General features: G+C 41.3%; 1 non-coding gene across 1 annotated transcript; it reads left to right on the top strand.

Moving 5' to 3' along the window:
• Positions 1-9359: 9359 nt before the first annotated feature.
• On the top strand, positions 9360-9466 carry LOC136540936 (small nucleolar RNA R71). Its single transcript, XR_010780053.1, has one exon. It is a non-coding gene; the product is annotated as a small nucleolar RNA R71 (small nucleolar RNA).
• The last annotated feature ends 12211 nt before the right edge of the window (positions 9467-21677 follow it).

Here is a 21677-nt window from a genome sequence, read left to right as displayed (position 1 = left end):
CTAGGTATCGACGTGATATTGGGAATGAACTAGATGAGCAGTCATGGAGTGCTTATTGATACATCGACTAGAGTAGTCATACTCAGAGATCCTTATAATCAGGAAGGTTTTCTAGTATAGCTACCCAAGGACATCAATCTTTCTTGTGCAGCTAATGCAGTGCAGGCAAAGGCTATGGCAGACATCCCTATCGTGTGTGATTTTCTAGATGTTTTCCTGATGATTTGCCTGGATTGCCCCTAGATCGGGACATGGAGTTCAAGATAGAGTTGCTACTTGGTACAGCACCCATCTCTAGAAGGCCTTATAGAATGCCTCCCAATGAACTAGCCAAACTTAAGACCTAGTTGAATGAACTTCTAAAGAAAGGCCTTATCCGTCCTAGTTCATCTCTGTGGGGGTGCCTAGCTATCTTTGTGAAGAAGAAGGATCAATCCCTATGCATGTGTGTAGATTATAGGCCTTTGAATGCAGTCACAATCAAGAATAAGTACCCTCTACCATGCATAGATATCTTATTTGATCAGTTGTCTAAAGCAAAAGTCTTTTCCAAGATTGATTTGAGGTCTGGTTATCATCAAATCAAAATTTGGCCTGAGGATGTTCCAAAAACTGCATTCTCTACAAGATACGGTCTGTATGAGTATCTTGTTATGTCTTTTGGATTGACCAATGCCCCCGCAACACTTCATGTATTTGATGAATTCGGTGTTTATGCCCGTGTTGGACAAATTTGTGGTGGTATTTATAGATGATATCCTGGTCTATTCTGAGAATGAAGAAGATCATGTTGAACATTTATGAGTGGTTCTCACTAGATTGCGGGAACACAAGCTTTATGCAAAGTTCAGCAAGTGTGAATTCTGGCTTCGTGAGGTACCTTTTCTCAGACACGTGTTGTCCGATGGTGGAATTATGGTGGATCCCACCAAAGTGAAAGAACTATTGGACTAGAAGGCTCCCATCTCAGTGCACGAGGTTCGGAGTTTTCTAGGATTGGCTGGCTATTATCATCGCTTCATCCCTAATTTCTCTAAAATAGCCAAGCCTATGACTCAGTTGCTGCAAAAAGACATGAGGTTTGTCTAGACTTCCGAGTGTGATGCAGCTTTTCACACCCTACAAACTCTTCTAACTTTGGCTACGGTTTTGGCGCAACCGGATATCGAGAAACCTTTTGATGTGTTCTATGATGCATCAGGTACAGGTTTAGGAGGTGTTCTTTTGCAGGAGGGTAGAGTCATTTCTTATACCTCTCGCCAACTACGGAAGCATGAGGTGAACTATCCGATGCATGACTTAGAACTCACTGTAGTTGTTCATGCTTTGAAGGCCTAGAGACATTATTTGCTCGGCAATGTGTGCAACATCTACACTGATCATAAAAGTCTTAAGTACATCTTCATTCAACCTGAGTTGAATATGCGTCAGAGGAGATGGCTCAAGTTGATCAAGGATTATAACCTCCAAGTGCACTATCACCCTAGCAAGGCAAACGTCGTTGCAGATGCCTTAAGCAGGAAATCTCATTGCCACTCTTTGATTGAAAGTGACTTGCATTTGTCAAAACTCCTACATCCTGTAGTCCTTCACAACATCACTATCAATTGTACTCTACAGAGTCAAATTATCGAGCTACAGAAGATGGATTTAGGTGTGTTCCACATCAAGCGCAAAATGAAAGAGCAAAAAACCAAGCATTTCTAGGTAGATGAGAATGATGTGTTATGGCTTAAGGATAGGTTAGTGGTTCTAAAAGATAGAGAGCTTAGAAATCAAATTCTATCTAAAGCACATTCCTCAAAATTATCTATTCATCCTGGTAGTAGCAAAATGTATCATGATTTGAAGCCTCGCTTTTGGTGGACCAAAATGAAGAAAGAGATAGCCGCTTATGTGGCTAGGTGTGACACTTGTTGTTGAGTCAAAGCAGTGCACATGAAATCTGGATTGCTTCAGCCACTCTCTATTCCAGGTTGGAAATGGGAGGAGATAAGTATGGATTTTATTGTTAGACTCCCTACTACTCAGAGGAATTTTAACTCCATTTGGGTGATTGTAGACCGTCTGACCAAGTCTTCATACTTCATTCCTGTCCGCATAGATTTCTGTCCAACTAACTATGTGGAGTTGTACTTTAATTAGATAGTCTGACTTCATGGGATACCTCACACAATTGTCTCAGACAGAGAACCATAGTTCACTGCTCGCTTTTGGGAGCACTTACATGGATTGTTGGGAACTAAGTTAGTAAGAAGCTCTACCTATCATCTGCAAACCAATAGGCAAACTGAGCTAGTGAATCAAATCTTAGAAGATATGTTGAGAGCATGTGTCATCTCAGCTAAGGGCTCATGGGAAAAGTGGTTGCTCCTAGCTGAATTCTCTTACAATAATAGTTATCAAGAGAGTATCAAGATGGCACCATTTGAAGCTTTGTATGGCCGAAAGTGTAGAACCCCGATGAATTAGGTTGAAGCCGATGAAAGGAGATATTATGGAATTGATTTTGTTCAAGAAGCTAAAAAACAAGTCCATACTATCCAAACCCATATGGCCGTAGCTCAAGCTAGGTAGAAAAGTTATGCTGATCATCATAGAAAACCTATTGAGTTCAAAGTTGGAGACTTTGTTTATCTGAAAGTCTCACCCATGAAGAGTGTCCAGCGCTTTGGTGTGAAGTGAAAGCTTGCGCCGAGATATGTTGGTCTATTTGAAATCATTGGACAAAGTGGTAAGGTAGCATACAAGATCCAATTACCTCCTGAGATGAGTGCTATCTTCAATGTCTTTCATGTATCCCAATTGAAGAAATGTCTTCGCATCCCTAAAGAGAGAGTTCCACTGGGGGATATCGAGTTAAAATCTGATTTGACTTTTGAAGAAAAACCAGTTCGAGTAATTGACACTCGTGAGCGAGTGACTCGGAGTCGGGTGGTCAAGTTTTACAAGGTCATGTGGAGTAATCAGGGTAGTGAACATGATGCAACGTGGGAAAGAGAAGATTGTTTGAGGGACGGTTATAAGGAATTCTATCAACAATGGTATGCTTATCAAATCTCGGGATGAGATTTTTATAAGGGGAGAAGGCTGTAACACCCCAGGTGTTTGGCTTCCACATTTGCACTTGCATTTCATAAACATGAGCATCATTCATCCATTCATGAATTTAGAATTGTATGAAACATGCTTTTGAAACATTGCAACATATTGTTATATGCTATGTGTGATTGTTTTAGGAAAATGAATAGTGTGTAACACTCAAGTGCAACATGTGCAACACACTTTAGTGAAACATGGTTAGCTAGTACAATGCCACAAACTCATGAAACATGGCTTTGAAACAGAAGTAACAAAGTCACTTATTTTCCTTGTTTCCAATACATGTGATGCTTCATTTTGGTGTGATCAATGTGTGGTGTGGCTAATTATCCTCTTAACCAACTTAGTTATACTTAGAATGTCATTAGGAACAATGTTCATGTTGATCATTTTGCCTAATTAGGTTTCCAAGTCATGGTTTGACTATGGTGGACCCCTAGAGCTCCTGAGTTTGACTATTTAAAAAGTATAGCTTAGAATGTTTGCATGTCTAAGCAACCTAAAGTAAAGTTATAGAAAATTTTATAAGGAACAAACTTTGTTTAGGAGCCAAGTCATGAAAAAGTGTAGAACATGCTCTAAGGGACCCACAAGTCAGTTTTGGGGTTCAAATTGAGACTGAAATATTCTAAGTCATAAAATTGAGTTTCAGTTTTCTGTACCCAACTTGTGAGCCTTGTAACTCCCTAACCAAGCTGAATCAGCTCAAGCTCCAATTGGCAAAGTTGTAGCCCTTGTGTAGATCTCCCACTTTGTCAATTGCACTAGAGCCTGGATCTTCACGGTTTGGAAGTTGTGGTTCGGGGAATGGGCGCCGTCAGTCAGCACAATTTGTAACTGAATCAAAATTTCTGACCTGCTACAGTGCCAGCCAGTAGCAGAGCTCGGCCGCCACGTGGCTGGCCTGGCGCCGCAGCCCGGTGTCCTCCGCTTGAAGCCACATCCTCCTGCCCTCTCCGCTCACAGCAGCAGCAGCGGCGGCAGTGCGTCGGCTTCGCCATCGACACCGAGCAAGCGCCGTCACCTAGCTCACTCGCCACCGCATAATCGCCATCTCTAGTTAGCCCATAGCTCCTCCGTCGCCTCCTCTAGCTTGTCCATCATGTTGTTGGGCCGATGAACCGAGGTAGTGGCCACATTTAGCTTTTTGCCACCGTCCGGACCTTGTCGGAGTGGCGCTCGCCGTGGCTAGCACCACACTGCTCTCCTTTTCCTTCCCTAGCTTTCATCTTGTCTTCTTTGTCACTCACTGATGCTCATGTGATGATGTTACCATCCCCGCTGGTCCAGTTAGGCCAGAACGTGGCCGCGCACCGCCATGCGCCATGGCCGAGCCGCCGAGCTCCATGGCCGGAGTGCATAGAGGTTGGTAGAGAGTGAGGTTAGGGTACCAATCGATGCGGGAGGTTGAGGTGGTCACGTTGGTGCCATCATTGTCACTAGAGATGCCACCGTCGGTGAGCTCTACCGGTCCCCGTCGAGCGAACCGCCGTGCTCTGTTTTCATCTCACTGACATGTGGACCCCGCCTGACAGTGACTGTGTATTCAAAAGCTAGCTCATTTATTCCAGATTTGATGCTGTTTTGTAAAAATTGTATCTCTAGTTTTATAAATCCAAATTGGGTGGTTCCAATTTTGTTAGGATCATAGTGAAGTGTAGTATTTAGGAAAAATAGAACATGAACACTTATAGTGGAAGTTTTGGATGAATTAAATTGAAACTTGAAATGTGTTTTTAAATGCATGCAAATATGTTTAAATTATATCTTGAGTTTCTGTGCTCCACAAATTATGAAATTTTGTTGGTAAGCTCTTCTTGATGAGTAGAAGCTCTAGTAAAAATTTGAGAATCATTGCATGTATGGTTTTTGAGTTATAGATTTTCCTTTTATCATTGAATGATCTTTGGGTGAATTTTTGTAATTTATCTATGAATTCAATGACCATGAAATTTTGTGGGGGATGTCCTAGTACCATAAGGATGCTAGGAAAAATACAAAATCTGTTCCTTGACACTTTTCAATAGGGTTTCCTCATTATGTTATTTTAAGCCTTTATGTCTTGTCATTTTTGTGTAGGATGTTATACTTTCTTAAATGATGTGAAATTTTTATAGTAGTCTACTTGGAGCATGTAGTACCTACTGTAATTTTTGTAGATTAAATGGTGTAGTTCTCATATATGTTTATCATTTCTCTTAATTAATTAAATAAATTAAGAAAGGCATTAAAAGAAATGAATTGGTGGTGAACACTTTATTTTCTGGTGTTCTTGTGATATGTGTGATAATTGAGTAAAGTTGGTTTTTTCCAATTATTTGTTTGCAACATAAGTTAATAAATATTTCCTTGCATTATGTCTTTCTGGACAGTTCCCAGAACTTTACAAAGTTCACCATGATAATTTGGTTTGCTGGGAATATGGTGAATACAAAAGTTGTAGATAACTTATGTATCTAGCTCCTGTAAAAATTTGGTTTCATTTAGCCTAGTAGTTTTGGAGCTACAGTCGTTCAAATTTAGATCACAGTTTTGCTTACTCTCTGTCTTGTTTGGTCCTGATTATGTAGTTCTATAAATTCGACCTGATAAAGATTAGAATCATGCCTTGAGGTTTGAAAATGAATTGTAGGTAATTTCATAAGATTTCTAAATTGTCTTATTGCCTGTCATTTTGATTTGTAGATCTCTGTTTATGATTAGTTTACTATACCAATATATAAGTTCCTGTTTCGCTGAATTTGGAATGTTTGTGTGTGTGCTTAGTTGCGATGTTCTTGTTGATTGTTTAGGTGCTAGCCTAACTTGAGAACATGCTTAGGTGGAGGTGCTAGGTCCTTAACTGAAGATGAGTAATTATACATTAGGTTGTATAAACTTGGTAAGTTAAAGTGATTTGAATAGAGGTTAAGTTAGGAAATGCGGACTGCAGTAAGCATGTGCATTCCCTGAGCATTCCTAACTTCGTTCATGTGCATCCATGATATTTATCTTGCACATACATGCAATAGGTGTGCCAGAGGGAGTGACGCTTCTAGAGTTCAAGGGAGCGAGCTAGGAGGAGGAGCCCGAGGTTCAGGCAATCAACGAAGCAGCCGCCGAGGAGGAGTTGCCCGAGTGCCCTGACCACCAACCGTCCTCTTTCCTGAAAGGCAAGCCCCGGAGCATATTAAGTCTCTCATGTTTTTACAAATATCTTGAGTATCTCTTATTGTTGATGGTGCATTAAGTATAGAAATTGGTTGGAACCAATTGTTGCATTATATATCTATCCTTGTCTAGGTATCGCACTTGAATCCTATTTAACTTCAGGAATGGGTTAAATGCTTAGCCATGCTTAGTGCGGTAGAAGTCAGGTGATTTCCTATCACCTATGAGCTTTTGGATGAGGTGGATCACGGTTGGCTATATTTGCTATCATGGAAAAGAACCATGTTAATAATGAATTAAGACCGGGCGGAGTCTTGTGTAGGTTTGGACATAGTGACTCTATCTGTGTCGTTTAAGGACCGATACGCTGTACGTCCTTATGTCATGTTGAACGCTGCCTAACATTTAGCTGGCCGGATAACTCGTTCCGACCACGAAGCATAGTAGTTCGATTCAGGCTGGGGACATGAGCAGGGGTCGCAATCTAGATGAAAGTAAGGATGTGTGGAGAGCCATTGGCGTAAGCCCAGGGCGGGTTAAGTCACTGAGCACTCATGGCAGAGTGGTTCTCTGATTTTGCGGCACTGATTAGACTCGCGACTCCTAAATTGTACCAAAGGTGACTTGTTTGTGACCCTGACGGGGGAAGCAAGGTTTGTGTTAGGAATACCCCTCTAGCTAGATGGGAATCGATTCAAATCGCCGTCTCTCCTAGATAGTGAGAACTTGACTGAGCAGCGACCACATAGATTCAATTAATTTAACAATATGGTTAAATGGATGATAATGATAATGTTGCCATGATTTATATCTGCTATGGTTATTAATGTTTGCATCTTAATCAAATGATTGCTTAGTACAGGTGCTAATATAGATGACAGGTTAATGGCTAAAAGTCACTGCTAGCTCATGTTAAGAGTTGCTCATTATTATTTATGCTTTTCCGCAAAAAGAATGTGTCAGCCAGATCCACTAAATTAAGCTATGCATGATCCTTGGTGTCATTTGTTTTGGTTTCCGATGGGTAAGTCTAGCTGAGTACATTCTCATACTCAGGGTTTATTCCCTCTTGTTGTAGATGGCCTTCTATATTAGGGCTTCTGTAAGTATTGTCTTCACCCGGCGGGTGACAAAGACTAGATCATGGGCATGATCTCTATTTTTCTTATCTGAATGCTTTTGTGGGTTGTGATTAGCAAATTGGTATTTGTATTTGAACTCGGGTGTGTAAGTTAAACTATTTGCTTCCGCATACTTTACAAGACTTGTTTTGTAATAACGATAACTCTGAGGTGTTGTAACCTAATTGCAAACCATCGGTGAAATGTTGTAACGTATGATATGTTATGTTGAATTACTGTGATCTTGGTTGTATGCAAGTTGGTTTGAAATCCTTCGTGGTTTCAGTTGACTACCGGGTTTATATGGCTCAAGTGCGAGAATTTGATCGTTTCGACGATTGTTTTTGTACTTATGCTCTTATAAATTGGTTGGTTCTGTGACAGAACCAGACTTCTCCATTCGGGTTTATTCTTCAAGTGCCTCAGTAGGTCCCAGAGATGGGGACACTGATACTTGCTTCTCACTCCATTCCAAATTGGAGCATTGTTCTAGTCTTGGCTTGAAGGCGAATCGCTCTTCCTTGCCATTGATATGGAATTTGATTTCTTTGGCTCTAACATCAATGTGCACATTTGTAGTACTGAGGAAGGGTCTCCCAAGTATGAGGGGTGTCTTCATGTCCTCCTACATATCAAGTACTACAAAATCCACATGAGCAAAGAAGTTTTGTATTTTTATCAGAATATTTTTGGTGATTCCTGTAGGGTAGCAGACTGATTGGTCGGCTAGTTACAAACACATCGATGTTGGTGTAAGTGTTGAGTAGTTGAGCTTATCGAAGATCTTCTTGGGCATGACACTAATGCTTGCTCCATGATCGCATAATGCATTCTCAAAGTTCTGGCTTCCGATCGAACAATCGATAGTGGGACACCCTAGATCCTTCTTCTTGATAGGTGATGTGTTTAGGATGGCCGCACTACACTCCTTTGTCAACTTAATTACTTTAGTGGTGGGTAGTGGTCTTTTGTTGTTGAGGATGTCTTTGATGTACTTCACGTAGGTGGGTACCTGTATGGCATCTAGTAGAGGAATATAGATATATAACTTTTCAATTACCTCCACAAACTTACTAAACTGCTCATCCATTTTGGCTTTTTGATTTCTGCATGGAAATGGTAGGAACATAGTGTTATAAAAATCTTGTTGTAATTCTCGCTCTTGGGGCACAACTTCTTCAACTTCATCATTTCTCTTCTGCTCTTCCTGCATTACCACTTGTGTCTTACCAGTCCTTGTCGGATACAGCAGATCACGAGTAGACTTGCCACCTCTTGTGGTTATAGCATTGACCTTTTCAAGATTAGTAGCAATAGGCAGAGTAGTGGCCAACTAGGCTAATTGAGATTCTATCTTTTTATTATAGCTAAGTTTGTCTTTTATGGCAGAAGAAAAACTATCCATTTTAGTATTTATGTTTTCTAGGGTGTTATCATGAAAAGCAAGCTTTTTAGAAATATTCTCATTAATCCTAGCTTGTTAAGATTAAGTCTCTTAAGGATGGTTGCTTGGAATTAAAAGAATTATAATTGTTACCTAGGTACTTACCTTGGTAAGTTGACCGTTGTTGTTGATTCCATCCTTGTCTCTGTTGTTGTGGACCTGAATTGTTACCAATGATGTTTACATCCTCTTGATATTTAGGGAATTCAACCCCCAAATATTCTCCACATATGTTTTGAGCATTGAAAGCATCTTGAATGGCCTCACGATCTCTCTTGTAATTGGCTCGCTATTTGAGCCAATTCAATAGTACGTACATTTTGGTTGACAATGCACACACCTCTTCTGGTACTTCTTCACTCTTATTGCATGATTGGATGTTGCATGATGACTAGCCTTGATTAGAGGCTATCTTCTCCATAAGAGTTTCAGCTTTTCCAAGGGTGAGTGACATAAATGATCCTCCAATTGTGGCATCGAGTTGTTCATGAGCTTTCTGACTTAATCCACAGTAGACACTTTGCATGAGCAACCAATCTTCCATTCCATGGTGAGGACAATCTAAAATATATTCTTGGAATTGTTCCCATGCTTCAAGAATAAGCTCTCCCTTCTATTGTTGGAAGTTGGAAATCTTTCCTCTTAAGCCATTGGTGTTGCCTACTGGGAAGAACTTTTCTAGGAAGGCCTTTGAACACTTTGCCCATGTATTGATGTTGTCTTTATTGGCATAGAACCATTGCTTCACGCTTCCCACTAGTGAGAATGGGAACAAGTGTAGTAGTATAATGTCTTGAGCAACATCCTTGATGATGACTATGCTATAGATCTCCGGAAAATTCTGAAGATGAGCACTAGCATTTTCATGTGCCTTTCCACTGAATGGGTAGCTTGCACCATGTTGACGAGGCTTGGTATGAACTCAAACTCAAGGTTGTTGGTTTTGAGTGTTGGTCCAGTGTGAATGTTCTCGGTGCTCAGAACAGAGAACTCACACAGAGTTTTGTCAGACATAACTTAGAAACTGGTGTTGAGCTTCCTCTTGATTTGGTTGATTTTGATTGGAAGTTATTGGTGAATCACAACTAATTCTGCAATACCCTGTATAGAATATGAACAACAACAAACAAGGGCCAGCCTGCTAAAGCATAGTTGTTATAGTTTTATCAATAAGTATTTATTTGATCAATTCTCTATAGCCATGTGCCCCTCTCCAGCAACGGCGCCAGAAATGCTTGTTGACATTTCTTAGCATCACTCTTTACTCATTTATCATCCCTAGCATGATGCCAGAAATGCATGATTGGTAATTATTAATGACACTTATGAACTCAGAGAAGATTATATATGTTAAAGTATCCTGCAAGCGCACAGATAATATACCATTATAGCATTTCACCCGGAGAGTATACCGAGTATCATTATTTATATTTTATCCATGGAGGAGCTATGGGATTATTGGCAAAGAGATATTAACAAATATATATACTTATGATAAAACCACTCTTATGCTATGGAAGGGGTAAGTCAAATGATAAATAAATGATAAGTATGAAGCATTGATAATAATTTCAGAGATAGAAATAGAGACTCATAAAATATAGTATGACTAGGCAAGGAGATTTGGTAAGAGTAAAAGATTTCTAAGTCATTCCTTATTTACTTAAGTCTTTTGTACACCCAAGTATATACACTCTCATCTATAACATAATTAACTTTGAATCTATACATAAGGAACATTACTATGGAAGATCAAGAACAGAGCTTGTCTCCCTTCACAACCGTGTTCTACTAAGGACTACTAAAGGACTCAATGGGAGTGTCACATCCAGTGATCTACCACATGACCTAGAGTGTCAGAATGCATCCATAGGTAAACAATATCTAAGCACCATGCTTACATAATGTCGACCACTTAACCCATGGTGCTCTTGGGCTAAGCACTTTGCAAACATATGCATAAACTCATTATCAATCACAACTATATCAAGTATATAACTAGAGCAAACTTGGAACATAATAAATAGCAACATAATATTGAAGTAGCACAAAGTCATAAATAAAGAGATACAATGGCTATACCAGTCTCCTAGATGGCAGATCTAGAATCCTTTGCAATAGCCCACACTCTACTTAAACCTTGCTAGCTTAGCCTATACTAGAAACTTGAAGAATTGGAGCTCTATTCTCTTCTCTCTGGAAACCCTAATTTTCTGGTCTAATCTTGACTTATGGCAGCGATGCTCCGGAAGGGGGGTAGGGGCTGGTTATATAGGCTAGAGCATCAATCCTGAGCCATCGGATCAACCCGACTTGAATAAACAACGGGGGGCTAACATGTGGGACCAGAGGGTTGACTGGCCTACAGGTGGGGGTCAGTCGGCCCCACCTATCATCCTCTCAGGGTCTACTTTGATGACATGGCTTTTGGTGTCCTCTAGAACTTCTGCAGTGGTTTTTGTTGTGGATAAGCGCAATTATTAAGACATATAGGTCCACCTTGACTGTTTTCTGAATAAACCCTGCAGAAAATACGATTCAACCAAAAGTCATGAAAATTGTTAGTTTAAACCCCTAAGTCTATATGGGTGATCATATTTATGCCCATATACATGTTTTATTGATGGTTTATGATGGATGGTAACTACCCATCAACACCATAGGAACAAAAAAAGATTTTGATAGGACTATTGAGAACGCTTACCTCCAAAATATCGAGATGGGGCCTGTGATACTTCGAGAGGTCAACAAACTAGATGTTGTCCTTGGGAAGGGGGACGGGGTAGTAGCAGGTGCCTGATTGGAGCATGTTGGAAGAAGAAATTGGTTTTTTCAAAACTACCTTACTGGCTAGTGTTGAATGTATGCCACTGTCTTGATCCCATGCACATTACTAAAAACTGTGTGCGGTAACACTGCTTAACACCTTGATGAACACCGGCGGACAGCGAATGATTCATTAGCCACGCGCCTAGATATGAAACATTTAGGAATTAGAAGGAGCTGCATCCCAAGGAGCAAGAGGACGACCAGTTCAAACTTTTGGTTACATCATGGACCTTGAAGGGGAAGAAAAGCATGTGCTTATTTCTTTCTTCAATGAACTCAAAGTCCCGATGGGCTACTGTGCGAACCCAAAGAGGCTAGTGAACATGATAGAACTCAAGTTCAACTATGGTTGTATGAAGACCCATAACTGTCATGTCGTTATGACTCAGCTGCTCCCTAGTTGCCCTACTTGGTATCCTCCCCCTAAAGGTCGACACCCCAATCATAGAGCTACGCTTGTTCTTCAATGTGACCTCACAAAAGGTATTCATGTGTCCACGCTGTACTAGCTACAGTGGGACATAGCCAAAACTCTCTATAGGCATGAGATGCATTTCTCATCGACTTACTTTGATATCTCAGTGCATCTACTCGTTCATCTTGTTGACCAAATTAGAGCCCTTGGCCCAATGTAACTGCATCAGAGGCTCCCTTTTGAAAGGTTGATGAAGTTTTCAGGAGGTATGTTAGGAACAGATTTAGACAGAAGGAGACATGGTGAAGGATGGTCAATAAAGGAGGCCATTGAGTTCTAGACATATATTTGAACATCGATAGGGTTATAGTTCCAGAATCTCATCACAAGGGAAGACTAGGTAGCAAAGGAACGATCGGGGAGAAATCTATCATAGTAGATGACCCCATTTCTTTCAGATAGGCATAGTTCGCTATTCTCCAGGCAAGCAGAGGATGTGATGCCATACATTGACGAGCATAGACAATCGCTAAAAACTTTTGTATCGGAGCAGGTCACAAGCTTGACTAGATATAAAACACAAGGAGAAATTTGTCAACTAGTTGCGACGCCGCTTGATTGGCACAATGTTGGGTAATCAGCTAGATATCTTAGCCAAGGGACCTTCGACAACATTACTTAAGTACCAAGGGTATCATATCAATAGATTTACATTTTACACAAAAAAAGCAAGATGGAAAGAGCACATACAAAACAATGGTGTTCGTGTTTGATGCTCACAACAAAAACAACAACATGCAGGCGATGTACTATGGTTTCATAGAGATATGGGAGCTAGACTGGTTAGTTGAAGGCAGCTCTTTTTTCACTATCAGTGGGTCAGCTTGAGGAAATCACCACCGACATAGAAGGGTTCACTACCATTGATCTTACCAAGACCGTATCGGAGACTGACCCCTTTGTCCTTGCAAAAGATGTTATGCAAATCTTCTATGCAGGGGACAACAATACAAAAGGAAAGCTAAAAGTAGTCTTGGAAGGAAAAATATTGTCAGTGTCAAAGGAGTGATGGACGAAGAAGACTACAAGGGCTATCAGGAAATGCCTCCATTCGGGTCGAACGTAACCCTAATTCTTGTTTTCCTACTCCTGGTGCTGCTGAATGGTGGTGAGGCATTCTCCTACCTTCGCTTGCCACTGGATGTGTTGGTGAAGTTGGTTCTAGATGTTATGTTGATTCTCTTCAAAGGTGGTGAGCCTATTATCGAGGTAGGAGCGCTCCATCTGCTGCTCATGATAGCCCATGGGCTGGTCATGGTAGCCATAGGTAGAGAAAGACATACGTCTTCCCTGATGGCCACTTGAGACCTCCTCATATGGCTACTACTGGTAGTAGTCGAAGTTGCCGTCCTGCCATTACGCACTTGAGCCCTAATGCTAGGAGTTCTCAGCATGCTGAGGAGCAGGATGCTCCCAACCAGCATGCTCAGGCTGGTGAATGTGGGAAGATTTCCACCCAGCATTGTTGGACTGGCACATGTGGGAAGAACCCGGCTAGTTCTAGTCTGCATAGTTGGTGAAGGCAGATCCTTCGGGAATGGAATCATTACCATGGTACCGAGGTTGTGGGTTACATGTGAGTCTTGTAGAAGCGCTCTGGCAAGGCACTGCTTCCTTTTTTGCATATCAAAGACAAAAGACTACACCGCATATAGACCAAGGGTTTGGTCTGGTAACGGGATTTCATTTGTATAATCCATATACATCATGACAAGCTCCCATTTTTACCCTTTTTAACACGTGTGCTTGGTTAAATATTCATAATTGATAAGGCAATGGGGAATATCATCGATGTAAGCAATAGAAGCATTTTCCAACAGACCTAAATTTTTTGCTATGCAGGTGACCAAAGAAGTACACCCAACATCTCCCTTAAGAACATGAATTTCTTTCCATTATTTCATCATAAATTGGACTGGTGAAACCTTTCTTCTTTTGACCATGGCATAGAGCAATTTAAGTTCATCATTCCTAATAGTGCGAAAGTCATTCCTAGGAAAAAGAGAAAAAACTAGCCATTTATCGCAAAGTAGGGTGATGAATTTCATTGGTACGAGGATGGTAGCAAGTAGTTCTATAGATAATTCCCTCTAAAATTTCATTCTATCAAAGTCTTGTATAGCAGTGTCCACATCAATCACACATTGAGCATGAATCCTAGAAGTTCACTAAACTGTTTCCATGGGAGAAAAAAATCTTTTACAAAAATTCAAAATGATACTTCCAAATTAGTGGGTTTCAAGGTGCAAAAAATTTAGTAGTCAAAAGCTTAGACCATGGCTCATTAATTTCCCAAACATGAGTTCAAATTCAGTGTTCATACCTATGGCTTGCAGTAGGGTAGGATCATAGGTAGGGGTGAGGACAAACCTCTGGGTCTTTAGCTTCTTGTAGATGTCCTTCTCTATACCATCCCAGAGCTTGAGTTGCTTCTCTTGCAACAAAGTATTTCTCTCCACGGGTGTTGAACGGGATGACACTCTGGTAGTGGGAGATGGAGGATCGACCTCCATGTCGGTGCTTGCATGGGATGACAAACTTCTTGTTGAGTGGAATGACACCGCACGCTTGAGCTTTCCAACGATCTTTCTCATTTTCCTGCAAAATAGACAAAAGACAACACAACTCATGGAATGGGATTAGGAGAATAAAATGTTAGTAGTTAGCTATCCAAAAGTCAGCCGTCTAGGGTTAGTCATCCGAGATTGCCTAAAGAATTTTTCTAATCAATATTTTGGCATGACTTCCACCCTAATTTTTTTTAATTTTCTCTCTTGATTTGGATAGCACTACCACTCTTAAACCCTCTTTCTTGCTCAAATTTTAGCAGCACCTCTCTCTCTTACTCAAGATTTTAGCAACACTTTCACTCTCAACTTTCTCACCCTTTTCTCTCACTCCAAAACTACTTCTATTAAGTCTAATTTCAAACTACGAAATTGGATTCTAGAAATTCAAACTTGGGAGCTAGTTTTGTAGGGGAGATTGATGAATGAAGCAGCTAGGAGGGTGGCTATTTATAGCCAGGAGAGCAGTAGGCCAGCCGGCCAAGTGGTGGGGCCGGCCGGCCCCACATTGTGGCCCAATGGCCTCATCCTCATCTAGACTCTTCTTTGCATAGTGCTTAAGCAAAATATCTGCTTCTTTCAGTGGAGAGTGGAGTTGGACGGTGCAAAGTGGAGATAGAAGTGAGGGTAGTGGTTATGGAGGTGATGGATGGTTGTTGAGTGGGTCCCATGTGTCTCCCGTGTTTCTACCATATACACACGTATAAATGCAAATAAAAATATTTTATGATACTATGAAATATAAGAGGATGAATGATGGTATTTTTAAATTTTTATGCCACCATGGTAAATATTTCTCACGGAGTTTCTACACTCCGTAAAAAGTATTCATATGGGGATTGAATTTTTATAATGCCATGATGAGAATTTTTTTATAATGTAGGTGTTGAAAAGTAAATATGTCAAAGTAAAATATATTGCAAAAAATGATTACAGATAACTACCGAGTTACCTTCCGGTGAGGGTTCGGTATTTTAAGTCCACCGAACCTATAATACCCTAGGTGTTTGGCTTCCACATTTGCACTTGCATTTCATAAACATGAGCATCATTCATCCATTCATGAGTTTAGAATTGTATGAAACATGCTTTTGAAACATTGCAACATATTGTTACATTCTATGTGTGATTGTTTTAGGAAATGCATAGTGTGTAACACTCAAGTGCAACATGTGCAACACACTTTAGTGAAACATGGTTAGCTAGTACAATGCCACAAACTCATGAAACACATGAAACATGGTTTTGAAACAGAAGTAACAAAGTCACTTGTTTTTCCTTGTTTCAATACATGTGATGCTTGATTTTGGTGTGACCAATGTGTGGTGTGGCTAATTATTCTCTTAAGCAACTTAGTTATACTTAGAATGTCATTAGGAACAATGTTCATGTTGATCATTTTGCCTAATTAGGTTTCCAAGTCATGGTTTGACTATTGTGGACCCCTAGAGCTCCTGAGTTTGACTATTTAAAAAGTATAGCTTAGAGTGTTTGCATGTCTGAGCAACCTAAAAGCAAAGTTGTAGTAAATTTTATAAGGAACAAACTTTGTTTAGGAGCCAAGTCATGAAAATGTGCAGAACATGCTCTAAAGGGGCCCACAAGTCAGTTTTGGGGTTCAAATTGAGACTCTAAAATATTCTAAGTCATAAAGTCGAGTTTCAGTTTTCTGTACCCAACTTGTGAGCCTTGTAGCTCCCTAACCAAGCCGAATTAGCTCAAGCTCCAATTGGCAAAGTTGTAGCCCTCGTGTAGATCTCCCACTTTGTCAATTGCACTGGAGCCTGGATCTTCATGGTTTGGAAGTTGTGGTTCGGGGAAAGGGAGCTATCAAGTCGGCACAATTTGTAACTGAATCGAAGTTTCTGACCTGCTACAGTGCCGACCGGCAGCAGAGCTCTGCCGCCATGTGCCCATGGCTAGCCTGACACTGCTGCCTGGTGTCCTCCGCTTGAAGCTGCATCCTCTTGCCCTCCCTGCTCACTCTCATTCACCCTCCTTCTCCTCCTCTGCTCACAGCAGCAGGAGCAGCAGCACGTCGGCTCCGCCATCGACGCTGAGCAAGCGCCGTCGCCAATCTCACTTGCCACCGCATAATCACCACCTCTAGTTAGCCCATAGCTCTACCATCACATCACCTAGCTCGTCCAGCATGCCGTTGGGCCAGTGAACCGAGGTAGTGGCCGTATTTCGCTTTCCGCCGCTGTTCGGACCTCGCTAGAGTGGCGCTCTCTGTGGCCAGCGCTGCACTGCTCTCTTTTTCCTTCCCTAGCTTCCGTCTTGTCTTCTCCGTCACTCACTGATGCTTGTGTGATGATGTCGCCATCCCCGCTGATCTGGTCAGGCCAGAACATGGCCGCGCACCGCCGTGCGCCATGGCTGAGTCACCGAGCTCCGTGGCCGGGGTGCTTAGGGGTCGGTAGAGAGTGAGGTTAGGGTACCAATCGACGTGGGAGGTCGAGGCGGACACGTTGGTGTCATTGTCGTCGCTGGAGACGCCACCGATCGGCGAGCTCCACCGGTCCCCGTCGAGCTAACCGCTGTCCCTGTTTTTCGTATCACTGACGTGTGGGCCAGCTGACATGTGGACCCCGCCTGTCAGTCACTATGAATAGAAAGCCAGTTCAATTATTTCTAGTTTTGATGCTATTTTGTAAAATCTATATCTAGAGTTTGGTAGCTCCAAATTGGGTGGTTCCAATTTTGTTAGGATCATAGTGAAGTGTAGTATTTAGGAAAAATATAACATGAACACTTGTAGTGGAAGTTTTGGATGAATTAAATTGAAACTTGAAATGTGTTTTTAAATGCATGCAAACTTGTTTAAATTATATCTTGAGTTCCTGTGCTCCAAAAATTATGAAATTTGTTGGTGAGCTCTTCTTGCTTAGTAGAAGCTCTGGTAAAAATTTGAGAGTCATTGCATGTATGGTTTTTGAGTTATAGATTTTCCTTTTATCATTGAATGATCCTTGTGTGAATGTTTGTAATTTATCTATGAATCCAATGACCATGAAATTTTGTGGGGGATGTCCTAGTACCTTAAGGATGCTAGGAAAAATATAAAATCTGTTGCTTGACACTTTTCACTAGGGTTTCCTAATTATGTCATTTTAAGCCTTTATGTCTTGTCATTTTTGTGTAGGATGTTATACTTGCTCAAATGATGTGAAATTTTTATAGTAGTCTACTTGGAGCATGTAGTACCTACTGTAATTTTTGTAGATTAAATGGTGTAGTTCTCATATATGTTTATCATTTCTCTTAATTAATTAAATAAATTAAGAAAGGCATTAAAAGAAATGAATTGGTGGTGAACACTTTACTTTCTGGTGTTCTTGTGATATGTGTGATAAGTGAGTAAAGTTGGTTTTGTCCAATTAATTGTTTGCAACATAAGTTAATAAATATTTCCTTGCATTATGTCTTTCTGGACAGTTCTCGGGACTTTACAAAGTTCCCCATGATATTTTGGTTTGCTGGGAATGTGGTGAATACAAAAGTTGTAGATAACTTATGTATCTAGCTCCTGTCAAAATTTGGGGGCATTTGGCCTAGTAGTTTAGGAGCTACAGTCGTTCAAAGTTAGATCACAGTTTTGCTTGCTCTCTGTCTTGTTGGACCTGATTATGTGGTTCTGTAAATTCGACCTGAGTAAAGTTTGGAATCATGCCTTGAGGTCTGAAAATGAATTGTAGGCAATTTCATAAGCTTTCCAAATTGTCTTGTTGCCTATCATTTCGATTTGTAGATCTCTAGTTTTGGTCAGTTTACTATACCGCTATATAAGTTCCTAGTTTTGCTGAAATACGAATGATTGTGTGTGCTCAGTTGCGATGTTCTTGTTGATTGTTTAGGTGCTAGCCTAACTTGAGAACATGCTTAGGTGCAGGTGCTAGGTCCTTAACTGAAGATGAGCAATTGTACATTAGATTGTATAAACTTGGTAAGTTAAAGTGATTTGAATAGAGCTTAAGTCGGAAAATGCGACTGCAGTAAGCATGTGCATTCCTCCGAGCATTTCCTAACTTCGTTCATGTGCATCCATGATATTTATCTTGCGCATACATGCAATAGGTGTGCCGGAGGGAGTGACGCTTCTGGAGTTCGAGGGAGCGAGCCAGGAGGAGGAGCCCGAGGTGCAGGCAATCGACGAAGCAGCCGCCGAGGAGGAGTTGCCCGAGTGCCCTGACCACCAGCCTTCCTCTTTCCTGAAAGGCAAGCCCCGGAGCATATTAAGTCTCCCATGTTTTTACAAATATCTTGAGTATCTCTTATTGTTGATGATGCATTAAGTATAGGAATTGGTTGGAACCAATTGTTGCATTATATATCTATCCTTGTCCAGGTATCGCACTTGAATCCTATTTAAGTTCAGGAACGGGTTAAATGCTTAGCCATGCTTAGTGCGGTAGAAGTCAGGTGATTTCCTATCACCTGCGAGCTTTAGGATGAGGTGGATCACGGTTGGCTATATTTGCTATCGTGGAAAAGAACCATGTTAATAATGAATTAAGACCGGGCGGAGTCTTGTGTAGGTTTGGACATAGTGACTCCGTCTGTGTCGTTTAAGGACCGATACTGCTGTACGTCCTTATGTCATGTTGAACGCAGCCTAACATTTAGCTGGCTGGATAACTCGTTCCGACCATGAAGCCTAGTAGTTCGATTAGGCCAGGGACGCGAGCAGGGGTCGCAATCTGGATGGAAGTAAGGATGTGCGGAGAGCCATTGGCGTAAGCCCAAGGGCGGGTTAAGTCACCGAGCACTCATGGCAGAGTGGTTCTCTGATTTTGCAGCACTGATCGGACTCGCGACTCCTGAATTGTACCAAAGGTGACTTGTTTGCGACCCTGACGGGGGAAGCAAGGTTTGTGTTAGGAATACCCCTCCAGCTGGATAGGAATCGATTCGAATCGCCGTCTCTCCTGGATAGTGAGAACTTGACTGAGCAGCGGCAACGTAGATTCAATTAATTTAACGATATGGTTAAATGGATGATGATGATAATGTTGCCACGATTTATACCTGCTATGGTTATTAATGTTTGCATCTTAATCAAATGATTGCTTAGTACAGGTGCTAATATAGATGATAGGTTAATGGCTAAAAGTCACTGCTAGCTCAGGTTAAGAGTTGCTCATTATTACTTATGCTTTTCCGCAAAAAGAAAGTGTCAGCCAGATCCACTAAATTAAGCTATGCATGATCCTTGGTGTCTTTTGTTTTGGTTTCCGATGGGTAAGTCTAGCTGAGTACCTTCTCGTACTCAGGGTTTATTCCCTCTTGTTGCAGATGACCTTCTATATCAGGGCTTCTGTAAGTATTGTCTCCACCCGGTGGGTGACGAAGACTAGATCATGGGCATGATCTCTGTTTCTCTTATCCGAATGCTTTTGCGGGTTGTGATCAGCAAACTGGTATTTGTATTTGAACTCGGGTGTGTAAGTTAAACTATTTGCTTCCGCATACTTTACAAGACTTGTTTTGTAATAACGATGACTCTGAGGTGTTGTAATCTAATTGCAAACCGTCTGTGAAATGTTGTAACGTATGATATGTTATGTTGAATTACTGTGATCTTGGTTGTATGCAAGTTGGTTTGAAATCCTTCGATGGTTTCAGTTGACTACCGGGTTTATATGGGCTCAAGTGCGAGAATTTGATCGTTTCGGCGATTGTTTTTGTACTTGTGCTCTTATAAATTGGTCGGTTCTGTGACAGCTGGCATCAGAGCTAGATTCAACACTAAACATGTCATACGGGTATTTAAAACAAAAGCTTTTGTTGTGAAAACGGTTTTCCAACTTATAGTTATATATAAGTGTTCAAAATCAAAAAATTTATAGTGTACTGGTGATCACATCCCTTGTAGCCCACTTAAGGACTTCTAGGTGGCTTATATAATTACTAACTTGGGGGAAATTGATTGTTTCTATTTCGTCGTCCATGCGGCGTGCTATTGCATGGGTGCCATTCGCTTGAATGGTAATGTATGGATCAATTGCCTCTACGCTAAGGTAAGTGTGAGTTGTGAGAGCATGACCGTCCAACTGTCGGTCTAGGGGAGAGTTAGTTGTGGTTACTGGAGTATTTACATGTTGCATACATGTATATATGAAGGTACTTAATTGTGGGTACATCTGTCGGGTAGTTTGGATACCAAAGTATATATATCTGGGGATGTATATATGGAGAGTATCTTAGTTACTACTTTCATTGTTAGCATTATATCTTGTTGGGTTGGGCTGCAATGAAAGTTTTCTGCAGGTACGCTAACAACGCACCATGTAGATCGACTAGTTACCGCTAATTGAGAGAACGTATGTATGCCACCGTATATTCCGCTAAAACTTAACTTTTCTTAGGTTTGTGAGGACGTACGGAACGAGCATGCATCATATTCACTCATGTCATTCATATTGCATTACTCCCTCCCTTATAATTGCTTATTCCAATTATTAAGTTCCATCTCTCAACAAAGTAATCCTCTCACTGAGAGTTGCATCCCTTTTTGATACAGATGGCCACGCCCGTGTTTCCTACTGGTAGCAGCACCTTTTTGGACCAGTTTGGTACGCCCACCTTGCTCTGGAGGGTGCTAAGCTCAGTTGGGTACCCGGAGGCACCCCGCTACACGTGGAGGCAGGCGGTGCCATTGGGAGATGTACCATGGTACATTGTGACCTTGATAGTGCCGCAGAACCCCATGAGACCGTTGTGGCATGGGTGGAGCATTGAGACTGATGGGCAAAGCCCATGGGAAGCCGCTCAAGTTGCTGCCCTTGATGTGCTTATGGATATAGCATAGAGCTTCGGGGATGAGTTAGTGGGTGGACCAGCTTCATCCATTCCCCGAGTGGCTCCTACTGAGGCTGAGTGGACTCAAGAAGTTGGCCAGGCTTTGGTTCGAGGCCGTGGTGAACGTGTTCAGAGCGACAATGCTGGAATGAGTGCTATGATGGCCGTCTTGAAGCTTTGTCGAGTCA

Source organism: Miscanthus floridulus, chromosome 2, assembly GCF_019320115.1.
Source record: "Miscanthus floridulus cultivar M001 chromosome 2, ASM1932011v1, whole genome shotgun sequence".
In the NCBI taxonomy this organism is placed as follows: Eukaryota; Viridiplantae; Streptophyta; class Magnoliopsida; order Poales; family Poaceae; genus Miscanthus; species Miscanthus floridulus.
The sequence above is the reverse complement of the archived record's forward strand: the minus strand, read 5'-3'. Positions and strand labels throughout refer to the sequence as shown.